The 16,900-nt window shown below is 43.2% G+C and overlaps 1 long non-coding RNA gene across 1 annotated transcript in view; it reads right to left on the reverse strand.

Annotated features, from left to right (window-relative positions):
- The window catches only part of LOC140520822 (uncharacterized), a 205,237-nt gene that overhangs the window by 87,056 nt on the left and 101,281 nt on the right, over positions 1-16,900 (reverse strand). The gene's annotated exons all lie outside the window — the stretch shown is intronic.

The raw sequence follows: 16,900 nt of genomic DNA on the forward strand, positions 1-16,900 counted from the left end.
GGTACCTTCAGGTCCCTTCAGGTTGTCAACTTTTGTGACTGACCTCCAGGTGCCTGGAGCAGGGCTGAAACCATCTGTGTCACAGGGAGAAAATGAATAAGCACATTTCCACCTCTGCAAGTAGCTTTCTCTTCTCTCTGTCCCCTCTACCTGATCCAGGCATTGAATCACTACTGATGTGCTGGTGACATCACGACCTGTTGCCATGGCCCTGTGTGTCTCATCAAGTCGGGGACCTGATAGAGAGAATGTCAGGCTGACTAATTATTAATAGTGAAGAGGAAATTGGCAGATAAATGTGCTGGAAATCTCTTGACTGCTGGTTTCACAGGAGGAGGGAGAGGGAAGGGAAGAGAGTGAGGGAAAAGAAGCAAGAGGATGTGATCTAGTCCACCTCCTCAATTTTCAGGCGAGAAACCTTGAGGCCCAGAAGGGATGACTCATTGCCTGTGATCACAAAGGTAGCAAAGGAGTAGAATCATATTTGGAACCTAGATTCTCTGACTCCAAGTCCACTCCTCTCTCCATTATGCCTGACAGCTTCAGAGAGTCCTGAGAATGAGGAGAAACAAAATACAATCTCATCTTTTAAATTTAGTGATTGCTTTCCTCAGGGACTGAGAGAGCTAGAATGATATGAGATATTCAACAGCAATGTTTGACCCTCATTTTTTTATTTCTTAGAGACTAGAGTTGGCTCTCATCAGACAATAACTTATGCGTTTCTCTCATTATCCCCATTTCTGCAAAAAGCCTGTCCCAGGCCTACGTAATTTCACTGCCTTCCTTCTTAGACTTTTATCCCACTGATCTCATCCATATGTTATTCGTGGGGCAGCTAGGTGATAGAGTGGACAGACGTCTTGGAGTCAGGAAGACTTGAGTTCAAATCTAGCCTCAGACATTTACTAGCTGTGTGACCCTGGGCAAGTCACTTAACCCTTTTTGCCTCAGTTCCCTCCTCTGTAAAATGAGCTGGAGAAGGAAATGGCAGACCACTCCAGCATCTCTGCAAAGAAAACCCCGAACAGGGTCATGAAGAATCAGACACAACTGAAACCACTGAACAACAACATCTTACTTGTACATAATTGTTGGCATGTTTTCTCCCCCTTTAGATTTAGACCTCTTTGGGAACAGGGACTGCTTTTTGCTTTGTCTGCCCAGAACTTAGCATAGTGCTAGGCACATAGTAGGCATTTAATAATGTTGCTGATTTGACCTGACTTATTGATTTTCTATCCCATTTAAAATATTCACTCAAAATTTCTCTCCTCTTTTCAAACCTCCAACTTCACTCCTCCCTAAAGATCTAATGATCATCTACCACACTCCTGCCATAGCACTTGTATTGAAGTCTCATTATAGGAAAGGCCTCACTTCTCTTCATTCATAGTCCCAGCCAGTGAATCTTGGAAAGTATGTGTGTATAAGGCAAGGTCCAGGGCTCTAGAATCTGGGTTTATATAGCCTGGGTGGCCCCCCAAAATCACTCTCTTGAGCTTGTTTTGTATCTACCTAAAGTAGCCTCTAGGAAATCTCAGAGCACAGCTTAAGGATAATTTGTGTTTAGGTCAAGCAATCAATCCATAACTGAATGAACAAGCATTCGTTAAGCATCTACTAGGGCCTAGGCTCCATGCTAAGTCACAAAGGATACAAAGGTGAGCAAAGCAGCCCCTGGCCTCCAAGAGCTTATACTCTAAGAGGGAGACAAAAGTATCTATAAGTATATATAAGACCAGTTAGTGTGCACATAATATATGCAAGATGAGTACAAAGCAGTTTGATCAGGGTAGGCCCTAGACTGTAGGCCTGAACAAGAGTAAGGGCGAGGGAGATGTCAGATCAGAATTTTAAGACAATCACTTTGGCAGGTCCATGGCAGAAAGAAGTCGAAGATTTTAGGCAGAGAGATAAAAGAGGAGGCTATCACAATGATCCAGATAAAAGGTGATAAGAGCTTGAGCTAGGATGGTGGATGTGTGAATGGAGTAAAGATCTACATGACAAATGTTGTGGAGGGGCCAGCTTGATGGCACAATGGACACAATGGACAGTCAGGAGGACCTGAGTTCAAATTTGGCCTTACTAGCTGTGTGACCCTGGGCAAGTCACTTAACCCCCCCAACTGCAGAGAAAGAGAGAGAGACAGAGAGAGAGAGACAGAGAGAGTGAGCGAAAAATGCAGAAATGTTGTGGAGAAAGAAATAAGATTCAGTATATGTGGGTATATGTGTTAAGTGAGAGTAAGGAGTTAAGGATGACAATAATGTTGTGGACTTGAACGACTTAGAAACATAATGGTAACCTCAACCATAAGAGGGGAGTTCAGAAAAGGTATGAATTTTGGGAAAAGATAATGAGTTCTACTTGGAGCATGTTAACTTTAAGATGTCTACAGAATATCCATTTGGAAATGTCTGATGTTGTTCAATCATGATCATGTTTGGAGTTTTCTTAGAAGATACTAGAGCAGTTTGCCATTTCCTTCTTCAGCTCATTTTACAGATGATGAAACTGAGGCCAACAGAGTGAAGTGACTTGCCCAGGAAGGAAGAAAGTGAGGGACAGAGGGAGGGAGGGAAGAAGGAAGAAAGAAGGAAGAGAGGAAAGAAGGGAAGGACAGAGAGAGAAAGGGAAGGAGGGAAGGAGGGAGGGAGGGAGGGAGGAAATTCCATTCAGCAGGAGAACAATCAGCTTAACTCCTGGCCCACCCTGCTTCTCCCAGGCTCTAATTACGGAGGAGCGTGAGGGACAGTGAGTGGGCAGATAAGGTCCAAGAACCACTGGTGGAAAAGGAGTAATCTAATCTTCCAGCTCTACTTCCTCACTTGGCTTTTTTCAAGGTCAGGGAGTTCAGATTCTCAAAACCTCTAGGCTAAAAAGAAGTCAGGGAGTAAGCCTTGGCAAGGGGAATAGCTGTCGAGGGCAAGAGTAGAGGTGTTTCAGATAAAGAGCTCTGTTTCGATGAGAATATCTCTTTCCGATCCCACTATGCTGGCTTTCCCTCTGCTTCTTTCTTAACCTATCTGAGAGACCATCAGATATACAATGCTCATATCCCCAACTCCTTAGGAATGAGTTCACTTTCCATGCCACCCTAGGAGATCAGTATTAGCCATAGATTTCCTTTATTAAAATTCTTAAATATTCTAAAATATTTAAATTTAAAATATTCTAAAATCTAAATATTTGAATCCCTTTTTTAAAGCTGCCTTCAAGAATCTATCACATTCTGATCGCTAGACATAAAACCATACCCAAACTCCCTCACTCTACCTCTCTTTCCCTTCCCCCTGCCACCACCCTGGGATGTTTCATAGGATATATTTATAAGGGGAAAGAATAAATTCAGAAATAGCATACACTTGTCAACCAATACACAAACATTTATTGATCAAGCACTTGTTATGTTACGGGGAGACCAAGCAAAAACAGTCCTATTCTCAAGGAGTTTATATTCTAATAGGAGAGATGCCATGTTAGTAAATTCTTATATTCAAGATACACACAGAGTGATGCAAGGTAGATTTAGTGGAGAAGGCACTAGCAGCAAGAAAGACTCACCTTCACAACCTAACCTCACTGTCTTCCCCAATTCCTCACTCTCACTCATCATAGAGGTTGGACCAATTACCAAATCATTTCTACCTCCCCAACATATCTCACATACATCCCTTTATCATACAGCCATCATCCTTGTTCAGACTTTCAATTCCTTTCATCTGGACTATTGCCTCTCATCTCTTCCTACTCCAACATATCTTCAGCTGCCAAAGTGATTCTCCAAAACTGTAAGTCTGTGTATGTCACTCATCTACTGAATAAACTCCAATGACTCCCTCTTACCTCTAGGCTCAAATATAAACTCCTGTTGGACATTTAAAGCTCTTTAGAGCCTGATCTTTTTCTACTTTTCCAATCTTTTTGCACATTTTCTCCCCATATGATCTCTACAGTCCAGCCACACTAGCCTATGCAATATTCCTTACATATATAATACAGGGAATGAGATTTCTTTCCCAGTCTCCATGCATTTACTCTGACTGCTCCCCAATTTCTCATCTCAGCTTCTTGGAATTCATGTTCCTCTTCAAGACACATCTTACTTCTACCTTCTTCATCAAGCCTTTCGTGATCCCCCAGCTCCTAAGGCCTTCCCTATCTCCAGCAGCCTTGTATTCACTTGTTGTGTATTAGGTGCATACTTTATACTATCTCCTCCATTAGAATTATGCTTGAGGACAAACACTTTCATTTTTTGCCTTTAAAAGTAAAAAATAAAAAATTGTAAAGCAAGGGCTTTTTTTTACCTTTGTAAAAGGTTTTTGCCTTTGTACCCCCAAGATTAGCACAGAACCTAGCTCCTAGTTCAAGCTTAATAAATGCTTGTTGCTCAAACAAACTCAGTTGTTTCTAGTTGCAATGAGGGTTGGCAGGGCCCTGGTATTTTGTTCCTATCTCTCATATTCACTTGCCATATTTATTTCATACTATCTGAACATCATCTCCTTAACAGATTAAAAACTCCAGTCAAGAAAGCATGGTGGCTTATGTAGTCATCCCTTCCACATCGTGGAGGTAAGAGGTGCAGCACCCTCACAATCTGGGAAATAAGCATAAAATTTTTTTCCCTCCCTTTATACCAGAGAAGAAATTTTTATATTCAAGTGTATATTTGTGATATTCAGAGATAAAATATGTTGATATTGTGCAATATTGTGCATATATTTTATGTACTTCTGAATTTCTAAACTTTTTCTGTATCATCTGCTGGCCCTGGTGTGTCATCTGTGGCTTCCACCTAGGACTGTATCCCAAAGAGATCATAAAAATGGGAAAGCAGCCCACATGTACAAAAATATTTATAGCAGTTCTCTTTCTGGTGGCCAAGAACTGAAAATTCAAGGGGATGCCCATCAATTGGGGAATGACTGAACAAGTTGTAGTATATGAATGTAATGGAATACTGTTGTGCTATAAGACATGATGAACAGGAAGACTTCAGAGAGGCCTAGAAGGACTTATGTGAACTGATGATGATTGAAAGGAGCAGAACCAGGAGAACTTTGTACACAGGAACAACCACAGTTTGTGAGGAATTTTTCTGGTAGACTTAGCCTTTTACAGCAACGCAAGGACCTAAAAAACTCCCAATAGACTCTAGAGGCAAAATGCCTTCTACACTCAGAGAAAGAACTATGGAATGAAGCAGACTATTTTCCCTTGTGCTATGTTTTGTTTTGTTTTGTTTTCATGGTTTCTCCCATTCATTTTAATTCTTCTATGCAACATGACTAAGGTGAAAATGTATTTAGTAAGAATGTACGTGTAGAACCCATATAAGATTGCACGCTATCTTGCGGAGGGAGGGGGAGATGGAGGAGAATGGAGGGGGAGAAAATCTAAGATTTATAGAAGTGATTGTAGAAAACTGAAAAATTAATTAAAAAAAAACTTGCCCCAAATTCTCATGTAATTTCTTATGCAAGCCTGTGATATATCAAAACCATGATGGGGAAAGCCACAGTGTGGGAGGGATAACTGTATTCTAGTTAGAATGAAGTCTTTGTTCGTGGAAGAGAGCCATAACAAAGGATTACGGCTCCAAGACTAGAGTGCGGTCCTTAGCAGATTTCCCCAAGGGAAATTTTTTCTGAGAGAGGACATGCCTGGTAAGTAACATAGTGAAAAACCCCAGAATGTAGTTTAGACCTACCAGGGTATAGCTAGAATGGAGGGCCTAGCTCAGAGCAACTAGGGGGCACCATAGTGCACAGAGCACAAGAAGACTTCTGCCAGAGTTCAAATATGCCCTCAGACACTTATTAGCTGTATGACCCTGGGCAAATCATTTCACCCTGTTTGCCTCAGTTTCCTCATCTGTAAAATGAACTGGAGAAGGAAATGGTAAACCATTCCAGGATTTCTGCCAAGAAAACACCAAGTAGGTCACAGAGTCTGACAACTGAAAAACGACTGATCAACAACTAGGGTTTTGGGTTTTGTCCAAGGTTGCCAAAATTTAGAGTACATGGATAGTATTTAAAGTCCTTCAGTAGCCTAGAAACAACAGAATTTAATTAATGAGAATAATTAAAATAGGAGCATAATTAATTAATAGTTAAAAATAGTTAAAAATTAAATTTAAAATAAAAATCATTATAACAGATGCCACTAGATGGTATAGGCTTCACACCCCAAATAAACTCCTTCTTGGCCCTTCAATTTCAGTCCTGCACCCAGACTCCTTGACAGACATTTTCTGCAGCTTATCCCTAAGCACAAAAACTGATAGCTATGGCTCTGGGACAGAGGCCCCATTTCTAGATTCAGATTTGAACGACGTTTGCTATGAAATAAACTTAGTTGCTTCTAGTTGCATTGATGATTGTCAGGGTAAGCACAGAGTGTAGCTACTGAGACAGGTGATTCCCTGCTTTATATATTTGAGAAGATACCTTAGAGCCACAAGATCTCAAACCCTGTCCCTTGGAACCCTGGAGCTCCTCAATGTAATGCAAGAAAAATGTTGTTATGGTAGACCAGCATACACAGTAAAACCCATGGTCTCTCCACACCTTAAAAGATTGGTTTCATGACTTATACTAGCCCCAAAACTCATCACTTTGTGACCAACCTGCTAGCTATGAATCCCTCAGCGTTTAGTTAGTCCGGCCCTCTGACAATAGCCACCCAAGTGGTTGGTCCCTGGGCCCATGTTTGAAGTCTTTCAGTTTGATAGAAACTGAAATAACTTTCATTCTGCTCACTTAGTCTTCAAGAGTCAGATTATAGGGATATCATTCAAATGGTTAATTCAGTTTAACATCTGACTCACCTCCCCAGTTTCACCAAGGACCTCCATAGCCCAATCACTCTCCCTGCAAGAATTTGTTCACAGCCAGGCCTGAGACTCAAAGAAAAAGCCTCTTGAAGCTTACGTTTGACCAAATAAGTTGGCAAATGCTAAATTCTTTCACTGGTTCCTTACTCTCAAGAGGGTGATGGAGGCTGAGAACAGGAGACTGAAAGGCACTACTAGTTGTGGTTGTGACCTACCTCAGAGCAAGGCTGTGACCAACCTGCTCTGTTCCACCTCTCAGAGGCAGCCTGTGACCGACCTGCTCTGTCCCACCTCTCAGAGGCAGGCTGGGACCAAGCTGCTCTGTCCCACCTCTCAGAGGCAGGCTGGGACCAACCTGCTCTGTCCCACCTCTCAGAGGCAGCCTGTGACCAAGCTGCTCTGTCCCACCTCTCAGAGGCAGGCTGGGACCAACCTGCTCTGTCCCACCTCTCAGAGGCAGCCTGTGACCAAGCTGCTCTGTCCCACCTCTCAGAGGCAGCCTGTGACCAACCTGCTCTGTCCCACCTCTCAGAGGCAGCCTGTGACCAAGCTGCTCTGTCCCACCTCTCAGAGGCAGCCTGTGACCAACCTGCTCTGTCCCACCTCTCAGAGGCAGCCTGTGACCAAGCTGCTCTGTCCCACCTCTCAGAGGCAGGCTGGGACCAACCTGCTCTGTTCCACCTCTCAGAGGCAGCCTGTGACCAAGCTGCTCTGTCCCACCTCTCAGAGGCAGCCTGTGACCAACCTGCTCTGTCCCACCTCTCAGAGGCAGGCTGGGACCAACCTGCTCTGTCCCACCTCTCAGAGGCAGCCTGTGACCAAGCTGCTCTGTCCCACCTCTCAGAGGCAGCCTGTGACCAACCTGTTGAGGACACTAAAGAAACCCTTTTCCCTAGCTGGAAAATTGTTCCAAATCCAGCAACACAGGAGGCTCAGTGAGGTCAAAAGCAGCCTTTTACTCACACCCTGCCCCTCCCTCCCTGCCTCTTCCCCCTGCCACACATCCATGCCAAACACCAAGAATAACCCCTCGCTGGGGGAAAGAGCAAGGTAAAAAAAGATTTTAATTACAGCTGCTGTTTCTGAGTTTCCCCTCCCCTCCCCCTCTCTCCTCCTCCTCACCCCCACTAAGGGAGCACACTTCTTGCCCTGGCTTGCTCTGCGGCTTCGATGTCAATCAGAGGCCACTCAGAATCTAACTGGACCTAAAAAGGACAGGGTCTCTTCGAAGCTTAGTTCCATATCTAAGGGCCCTTAGAAGTATTAGAAATGTTCTCTTTGGGAATTTCTCTGACAACGCCTGAGATATGTCAGAAGTAGATTCTAATACTTTAGGGATTGAGAGGGACCCTAAGATGGGTTCCAGTTCAGATGTCCTCCCAGTGTCCAGTTTCCAAAGCTCACCTGAGTTTGCTATTCCAATAACAACCCACCAAGTTAGGCAGTACAGTCATTATATCCATTTCACTGGTGAGGAAACCAAGACTCAGAGATGACAGTGATTTACCAAAGTCATGCCTCCAAGTGAGTGGTATTTTGTCTCTGGTTTTGTCTCTGGCTCTCCCCACTCCCAGCTAAGGTGGCCTCTCAGGTTTTTCCCACCATGTTGGATCTCACCCCATTAACAGCTGCCATGACAAAGAACACTCTCATATTTGTACCCTGTCATATACTGCTGATAGTTGGCACACAACCCACCCTACAATCCACCAACCTCTCTCCTCACCACAAGCTAGAGTACCAACTTTACCAAGCAAACATTTTATTGACCCTACCTGCTCAGAGACCACAACTGGGTTGGGTCTGTGGGGCCTTATTTGGAACACCTGACTGCTCTCTTGAACTCCAGTGAGCAAATAAGATGTGAACCTCCTCTCAAGCACAGTGCTTGGTGCATAGTAGGCATTTAACAAATGTTTATTGATCTATTGATTGAAGAAGCCTTTTAAGAAGTATTTCTCTCATGAAATTAAAGGAACAGAGAAATAATGGAAATAAAGGAAAAGAGAAATAATGAGATCGGATGCTCTGGATAGTGAGCACTGAGTCAGACAACAACAATGATAGTTTTCTCCTTCAAGGCTTTGCTCAGATGACCCCTTGGATTCAGTAAGATCAAAGTTCAAATCTGGCTTCACCTCTGTGTCCCTGGGTAAGTCACTTAACCGTTTTATGTTCCAGTTTACTCATCTGTAAAATGGGGATATAATAGCTCCTTCTTTCCGGGGTTATTGTGAGAACAAAATGAAAAAATATTTGTAAATCTCTTTGTAAGCCATAGAGTACTATGTAAATGCTACTAATATTATTCCCTGACCATCCATACGTAGGTGAAAGTAAGCACTCTCCTCCTCAGTTTTTCCTAGGACTTTGCTCACATGAATGCTGATGTAGCTTTGTATAGAGTATGCACCCTGTGCTCCCCCGAAAACCTCTGGAGACTCCAAAAATAAAAAATGACTCCTCACTTAGAGTTTAGAAGTTTCCAAAGGAGCCATCAGCGAATATTCTGTACAAATCTACATTAAACTTTGACCTCATTATTGGGCTTATCACATACATATTACCTTATATAGCTCACGTATAAGCTCTGGGAGACTTCATTCCAATTTCCACTCTTACTGGCAATTCAGGTTTCTAAAGCAGGACATCTCCCCCTCAGGGTCCTAGAAGTAACCCTAATGGACTGGAGTTTCTAAATTATTGGCTTGCACCCTTATTTCATTATGTTCTACCCAATATTAATCACTAGTTACAGTTATATCATTGGTCAGTTTCATGAGTATGTATTCTCCCCTATACTAGCTTGGTCTCTGGGGAGAGTGAGCTCAAACTTAAAAGTATTCATCTCACCAAATTCATTTCTGAGTGCAATATCGTTAATGAACAAAGTCACTTCCTTGCTTGCAGACAACAAGGTCTCAGCTATAGAGCTGATAAATTGCCAAGTTGGATCAAATAAGTGCAATGCTTGGTGCTGAGCTGGCTCTCTAGGCTCAGCTTCTACCAAAGTCTGGTTCAGTTCCTAAACCTTTGGAGGTTCATTCTTCTAATCTTTCCATGCTCATAAAATCCCAGCTATCTCTAATACTCGTCCTAATGTCAGGAAAGAATACATACACCCCAATGACGGAAGAAATAGTAGGATTATATGAACCCCAAGCCTAAAGAGAGAAAGCCAGCAGCCCCCTCACACACCTGGCAGATCATGGCAAGATTTCCAGCAGCCAAGAAGAAAATGTAATTTTGCCAATTAGTGCTTTTTTGGAATGCAGTGTTGTGCTCACCAAACAATCAAAAAGGTTCTCTCTTCACCACATAGTAAGCATTCAGGAAACAGGGGCAGAATACTGCTTTATTCTCTGACATCACTATAAAGGAGAACATGGTGCTGAGCATGTTAAGCACTGGGCTTTCAATGACCAGTCTCCATGGCTGCTGCTGTTGAGTTGTTCCATTGTATCCAACACTCTGTGACCTTATTTTGGGTTTTCTTGGCAGAGATGCTGGAGTGGTTTGCCATTTCCTTCTCCAGCCCATTTAACAGATGAGAAAACTGAAGCCAACAGGGTAAAGTGACTTACCCAGGGTCACATAGCTAGTAAGTGTCTGAGACCAGATTTGAACTCAGGAAGATGACATGTCTTTCTGATTCTAAGCTAGTGCTTTATCTACTCTGCCACCTAGCATTTGTATCATAATTATTTTTGTCCCAGGTGTTGGACCATAAGCTTCTTAAGCATTATAAGCAGGGCATGTGTTGTATCTTTGCATCCTTAGGGCCTTACACATAAAAGAGATACTTAATCAATGTTTGTTGAACTGAGCTATTAGCTGACATTTTTATAGGCTTTAGGGTTTACAGAGCAGTTCCTCTCATTTGATCCTCATAACAAAGGTGTGCGATTGACAGAGCAAATATCTTTATCCTCATTTTACAGTCCAAGAAACTGAGGCTTATAGAGCTGAATTGGCTTATCCTAGATGATACAGCCAGTAAGTGGCAGGGGGCAGAGGGGCAGGCCTTTGCCCCAGCAGCTCTTTTTATCTTAAAATGATTTTTTCCAGCCACGGACTTCCCCTACTGGGATTTTGTTAACAGCCTTTGTCTTCAAGAAAGTGAGTTCAGAATTCTTCCAGGAGGTAGATAGGTGGATGGGGGAGCAGAGTAGAGGGAGAGAAGATGAGAGACTTTCATCCATGTGTGCCAAGAACATAGTCCCAGCACTTCTGAAGCTCATGAATCCTCATAGGACCATCAAAGCCAGGGCCAGGGCCAATAACTCACTGTTTGTTGACACAGTGAAATGCTTCATCTCCAAGTCATTGCCATCTGAAACATTTTTCCTATCTCTCATCTTTTCTACATCAAGTATACAACTGTTCCATTCATCCCTGCAGAAGAATCTATCACCAGGCCCACAAGTTACCTCTGCCAGCAGGCAGAGCAGGATACTGGGCTCCATAAGGAGGGAGCGAGAACCAAGGATGCTGCTACAGTCAATAAAGTCCCAGGTGTTTCCCCTCCACAGCTGGGAGCAACCCCCTCCCATTTACTCCCCAGCAGGCCAGGTCAACAACTAAATTTCATTCCTATGAACAAAGCAGGAAGATTGGATGGGAATAAGGTATGGAAGCAGCAATTTCTATTATTGACTTCCTATTATGTGTAACATGATGTGGAGGATATAAAGAAATATAAATTGTATCTCCTGCCTCAGGGAGATTACAATCTAATCAGGAAACTCTATACACAAATATGAAAAGATAATTGACAATGTGAAGCAATAGTGGGTATATATGTAGTATATTAAGAAAAGGCACTAGGTGTAAAGTCTGAAGACTTGAGTTCAAATCTCCATTCTGCATCTTGCTGTGTGACCCTGGCCAAATTAATCATTTCCTAAATGAGGGGGCTACATTAAATAGCTAGCATCCCTTCCATTTCTAAACCCTATGAGTGGTCTGGAAAATCAGTATTATAAATAATGAGAGTGCAATATTCACTGTGCCTAGAGTATCAGGCAACATTGACAGAAAACGTATGTCGTAGATTTTGTGCTGGAAAGGACTTCCACAGCAATTAAGTAGACCAATCCTCTTGTTTTACTGATAGGTGACTAAGGTTTGGAGAAATAAAGTGATTTACTTCAGGTCAAACAGTAAGTAGCAAAGTGGAGATTGACCCCACATTCCCTGACTGCCAAATTCATCCCCATTTCTTCGTACTACACTGTCTTTAATCAAAGAGCACTCTACATTTTGTACCGCAAGCTCATGCTCCTTGACCTTGCAGCTTTGAGAAGGACATTCATGTAGTAACTAAGAAGAGGAAGGCGAGACCCACCTAATCAGCTTGGTCAACAGTCTGCCAGATACTGCAGCCAAGATGGCTTTTATGTCCTCTAATAGGAAGTAGGATTTGAGCTGTCTCCCAGAGAAAATCTCAACTTGAAAACTGATTTATACTTCATGTGCTGATTGGAGATGGGTAAAGAGAAGTGAAAGGGAAAGGAAAGAACCAGGAAAGAGTTGGCAGTTCTTTGGTTTCAGCAAAGGAGCCGATGATTCTAGGCATGGCATGTGAAAGGTTGGCATGGCACAGCATGGCACCCTAATGCCATCATCTAAACTAACTCGAACATGGTATATTGGAAAGAGGAATGGGTTTTAAGTCAGGAAAGAGTCCTAGCTCTACCATTTGTTAGTTTCATGATCAGTCAGCTCTCTGAGCCTCTGTTTTCTTGTCTGTAAAATAGGGCTAAATAACACACATTAGATACGTTGCAAGTCATTTTAAAGAAAGCACTTTTTAAACTTTAAATCACTGTAGAAATGGGACCTATTACAAAGAAACAGTGGGTGATTGCTCAGGATTTAACGCTTTGATTATAAGGTGAGAAAAAGTGGGAGAGGGGAGCAAACTTGGAAATTTGTAGTCCCTAAGAGACCCCCCACCAACCCACATCAATCTCCTGTGAAAACTGGTAACATAACAGCAAAAGCCACGCCAGGGGTCCCACCTTGTATTATGACTTGTATTTAGATAACAGCTCCTCAAAGAAGGGGACTCCTTCTGGCTCTGTGGTTCCCTGCCCTCAAATCAATCAATAAGCATTTCTTTTTTTTCTTTTTTTTCTTTTTTCTAGTAATTGATTTGTTTTCAGTTTTCAACAATCACTTCCATAAATTCTAAATTTTCTCCCCCTCCTCGAGACATGCAATCGTATATAGGCTCTACATATACATTCTGATTAAACACATCTTCACATTAGTCATGTTACATAGAAGTATTAGAACTAAAGGGAAAAACCATGAGAAAAACACAACAAACAAAGGAGTGAATAGCGTGCTTCATTTGTTCCCGACTGCGTGGTGCTTTCTCTACATGTGGATGGCATTTACCGTCATGAGTCCTTTCAACAAGCATTTCTTAAACACCTACTATGTGCCAACCACTGACATACAAAGACACAAATGGAACCCACCCCACACAGAGGGCATTCATTGATCTGGAATGGGTAGGAAGAAAGACAGACAGTCCCTCATCTCTGCCCTTGACCCCTTCCCTACCCCATCAGTTAGTTCTAGCCCATTTTATAGCCCAGAGCTCTTCTGCTAGGCGCACCCCAACCCATTTTTGGCCCCTGCTGGGAGCATCTCTGACCACCTGCCTAGGAATTTCTGCTGGCTTTTAATATGCTGAGTGTGTTGCCTGGGCCAGAGCTCTCTCCACCCCCTCACACCCCAGGCAGGAAGCACTCCAGGGCCTGCAGAGAACACATCTGCCTAACCATAATTGGGCTTCATTCTCAGGAGTGATTTGTGTGTCAAAAATACACCGGGGCTGTAAATCAGGTGGTAGGAAACGCTGTCCCCCGTTTCCTTACCACCCCCTCCCAACCCTCTGCCCCCATCGAAAGCTGCTGGCACACGTAGCTATTGGCTCTCTGATTGGGGGGGGGGGAGGAGGGAAATGCTGATTGGAGTTACACTCTCTACCTCCATTTTCTAGCATGAATTAGGAGCAGCAGTGACTGAGTGCCGAGTTCCTAGCTTTCCTTTGGCATCTCTTCAGGGAGGAGGAAGAAGGAAGCTTTGGCCCCTCTTTCCAGATGGGCAGAGGGCAAGGTGGTATCTCCAGGTCTAACTGCCCTCACCCACCAAGACCCACCTGAATCCAACAGCAAATACTAATATCCCCTAAGCTGGGGGCTCCCAATTTGAGGTCCATGTACCCCTGCCTTGTGGGGGGAAAGGGAGGGGACGGAGAGGGGATGGGGAGGGGATGGGACATATGAAATTTCTAAAGGAGCACAGGAATATTTGGTAAAGAACTTCATTATCCTGTTGAAGTTCATCTCTAATTTACTTTTTGTGTGCATATGCATGATAAATTCTAGAATTTATTTCCTTTCACACTGAATGAGGAGTAAAGGAAGGTGACCCTGTCCTGAACCAACAGGCTTTTCTAGTTGTCTCTTTAGTCTCAACTGAAAATTTCAAAAGCAAGAACTGTTTCACTTTTACCAATTCACTTTACCAATCAATTGATCAATCAGTTGCTATGTGCCAGTGTCTTATAAACCTTAGAACGTTATATAAATGTCAGCTATTAATATTATTGAAGCTCTGTAACTTAATAGCCTTGTAACCTTCCCATCACCTCTTTGAGCCTCAGTTTCTTAACCTATAAATGGGTGTAGGGTAGTATATTTTCAGTACATATACCTCAGGGAGCTAAGTGGCACAGAAAATCAAGCACTGGGCCTAGATTCAGGAAAACCTGAGCTCAAATCTAGCCTTAGACACTTACTAACCATGTGACCTTGAGGCAAGTCTGCCTCAGTTTCCTCAACTAAAATATGAGGATAATAATAGCCTCTAACTGTAGGGTTGTTATGAAGATTAAATAACACATGTGCTTAATGCAGTGTCTAGCATAGAGTAAATGCTTAATAAATATCCGTTCCTTTGTTTCTCTTAACCATAAGGATTATTGTGAGGACAGAGTTTATATAAACCTTAAAACATTTTTAGAAATTTGAGTTATTACTGAGGACAGTCCTGAAATTGAAAGTGCCTGTCATTTAAGGCCACAACAACCTAACCAGGAGAGTGGGATACAGCCACTTAAGATGAAAGCTTCCACTGGGCTTGCTTGTTCCTGTATCCCCACACCCTGACTTCTAGCATCACAGAAACCTGGGCCTGAAATGTCAAAAGTAGATAGAGCTTAGCGCATGAAATGGTGGGTGGAGGGTCAGGCCCAGGATGGGACAGGAGGGGAAAATTCAAGAAATCTGTTCTGGCTCAAGAATGGGAGAAACTGAATTTTCTCAGTGTGGGGCTGAGTTCATAGAGATCATAACATTTTTTGAGCTGACCTCCTCTCTATGAAATGAATGAGGGATTTCTGGTTTCCAACCCCACTGCCCTTTCAAGGCCCAGACCCTGTACTCGCCCCCCCCCCCCCCTCTGGTTTTCTGTTTCCATTCCTGGCAGTGGTTTTAGCTGTGGGAAACAGGTAGGAAACCATGATTCTGAGGGTTAAATGGAGAATTATATTTAGTGCTCACAGAAAGACAAATATTGGGTTAGCAGCCAAAATGGAAGGGGGGGAGAATGCCCAAAGCAAACAGCAGAGGCAAGGAATTCCTCCCAAACAAGGTCCCTCTTCATTCCTCCAGATCCAGGTACAGGGGGCCTAGGAGGGGGCAAGATCTATTTAGCTGAGAATGCTAAGCCCATGGACATGTTTGACAGCCATATGCTATTCCATCTTCTGGTCCTGTGGAGGCTGAGGTCCTCTCAGACCTCCTCACCAGAAGCTGATGAAGCCTCTGAAGACAAAATATGGAAATTCTTAAAAGAAAAGCTGCCCCCCTTGATCCCTGGGATTTCTGAAGCTAGAGTTAGAGGGGGTTGCTCAAGGGGGAGAGGCACACCTCTGTGGAAGACTGCTGACATTCTCAGGGTGAGCAGAAAGAGGACTGAAGTGAGAATCAGGAAACCCTTTTTCTAATCCATCATCCCCATCTCTTTGGGTCTGTTTCTTCCTCCCTGAAACATGAATTAGACAATGTGATCTCTAAGGTTGATTCCATAATATTCTAGGGGTTTCTTCTACTTTTCTCTACAAAAAAAAAAAGAATGGGATGGGGTGAGTGAAAAATGTTCCCAACCAACAGCACTCATCTTGATTGGTAGCTGTCCATACTTCGTTCTCAAAGAGGACCATGACATAAGGTAGGTGATGCCATGACATACAAGTAAACTGGATTTAAGTGATGGAGGGTCATCAGCCTCAATTTCTCCTCCAAAGACACCTGGGTCAAATGACCAGTTAGAGATTAGGACAAACGAAGGTAGCTGGAGACGAAGTGGGAGACCTTGGCTTTTTCAAGCTAAGGTCTTTAACAGGTCTCAGTTTGACTGAGGCAACGTTCATTCAGTGATTAAAATGCTTGAGAAAACTAGAAGGATTTTTTGCTTTTCCCATTCTCACCCCAACCTCCTCCTACTCCCACACTTAGCTCCCTCTGTTTATGTGCTAGGTAAGGTCTGTTTTCTGGATCTTTGGAAAGGATGCAGAAAAAAGAAGACCTTTCAGAAATCCCAGTCCCCGAAGGCATGACTCTGGCTATCTCTATTGCCGTTGTAGAGCTGGTCCCACTGGACTGTGAATTAGTGAGGTTTCTGTAAGAAGAGGATTGAAAGAGGGAAGAGAGGACAACAGCTGGTTTACTGTAAGAGCTGGGAAGGGGTGAGAACAGGGAGAGAGGTCATGGCTGATAGTTGTGGGGGGAGGGTATGGAAAGGAGGAAAGGGCAGAAGGAGGGGTCAAAACTGACTTCCTAACATCCTACAGATGGAAAGCAGACAGGTCCTGTCAAAACTTAGGCCTTGCTAAATTTTCATCAGAGGGATTTGCATGAGTTATTTGCATCAATCCGTTGGATTTCTTCTCTACTAAGAGAAAAAATATCTAGATCTCAAAGGGGAATGGAACCTAGGAATTTCTGGACCTTTTGGGATAGGAAACAGAAA

This window comes from Notamacropus eugenii, chromosome 1 (assembly GCF_028372415.1).
Source record: "Notamacropus eugenii isolate mMacEug1 chromosome 1, mMacEug1.pri_v2, whole genome shotgun sequence".
Classification (NCBI taxonomy): domain Eukaryota; kingdom Metazoa; phylum Chordata; class Mammalia; order Diprotodontia; family Macropodidae; genus Notamacropus; species Notamacropus eugenii.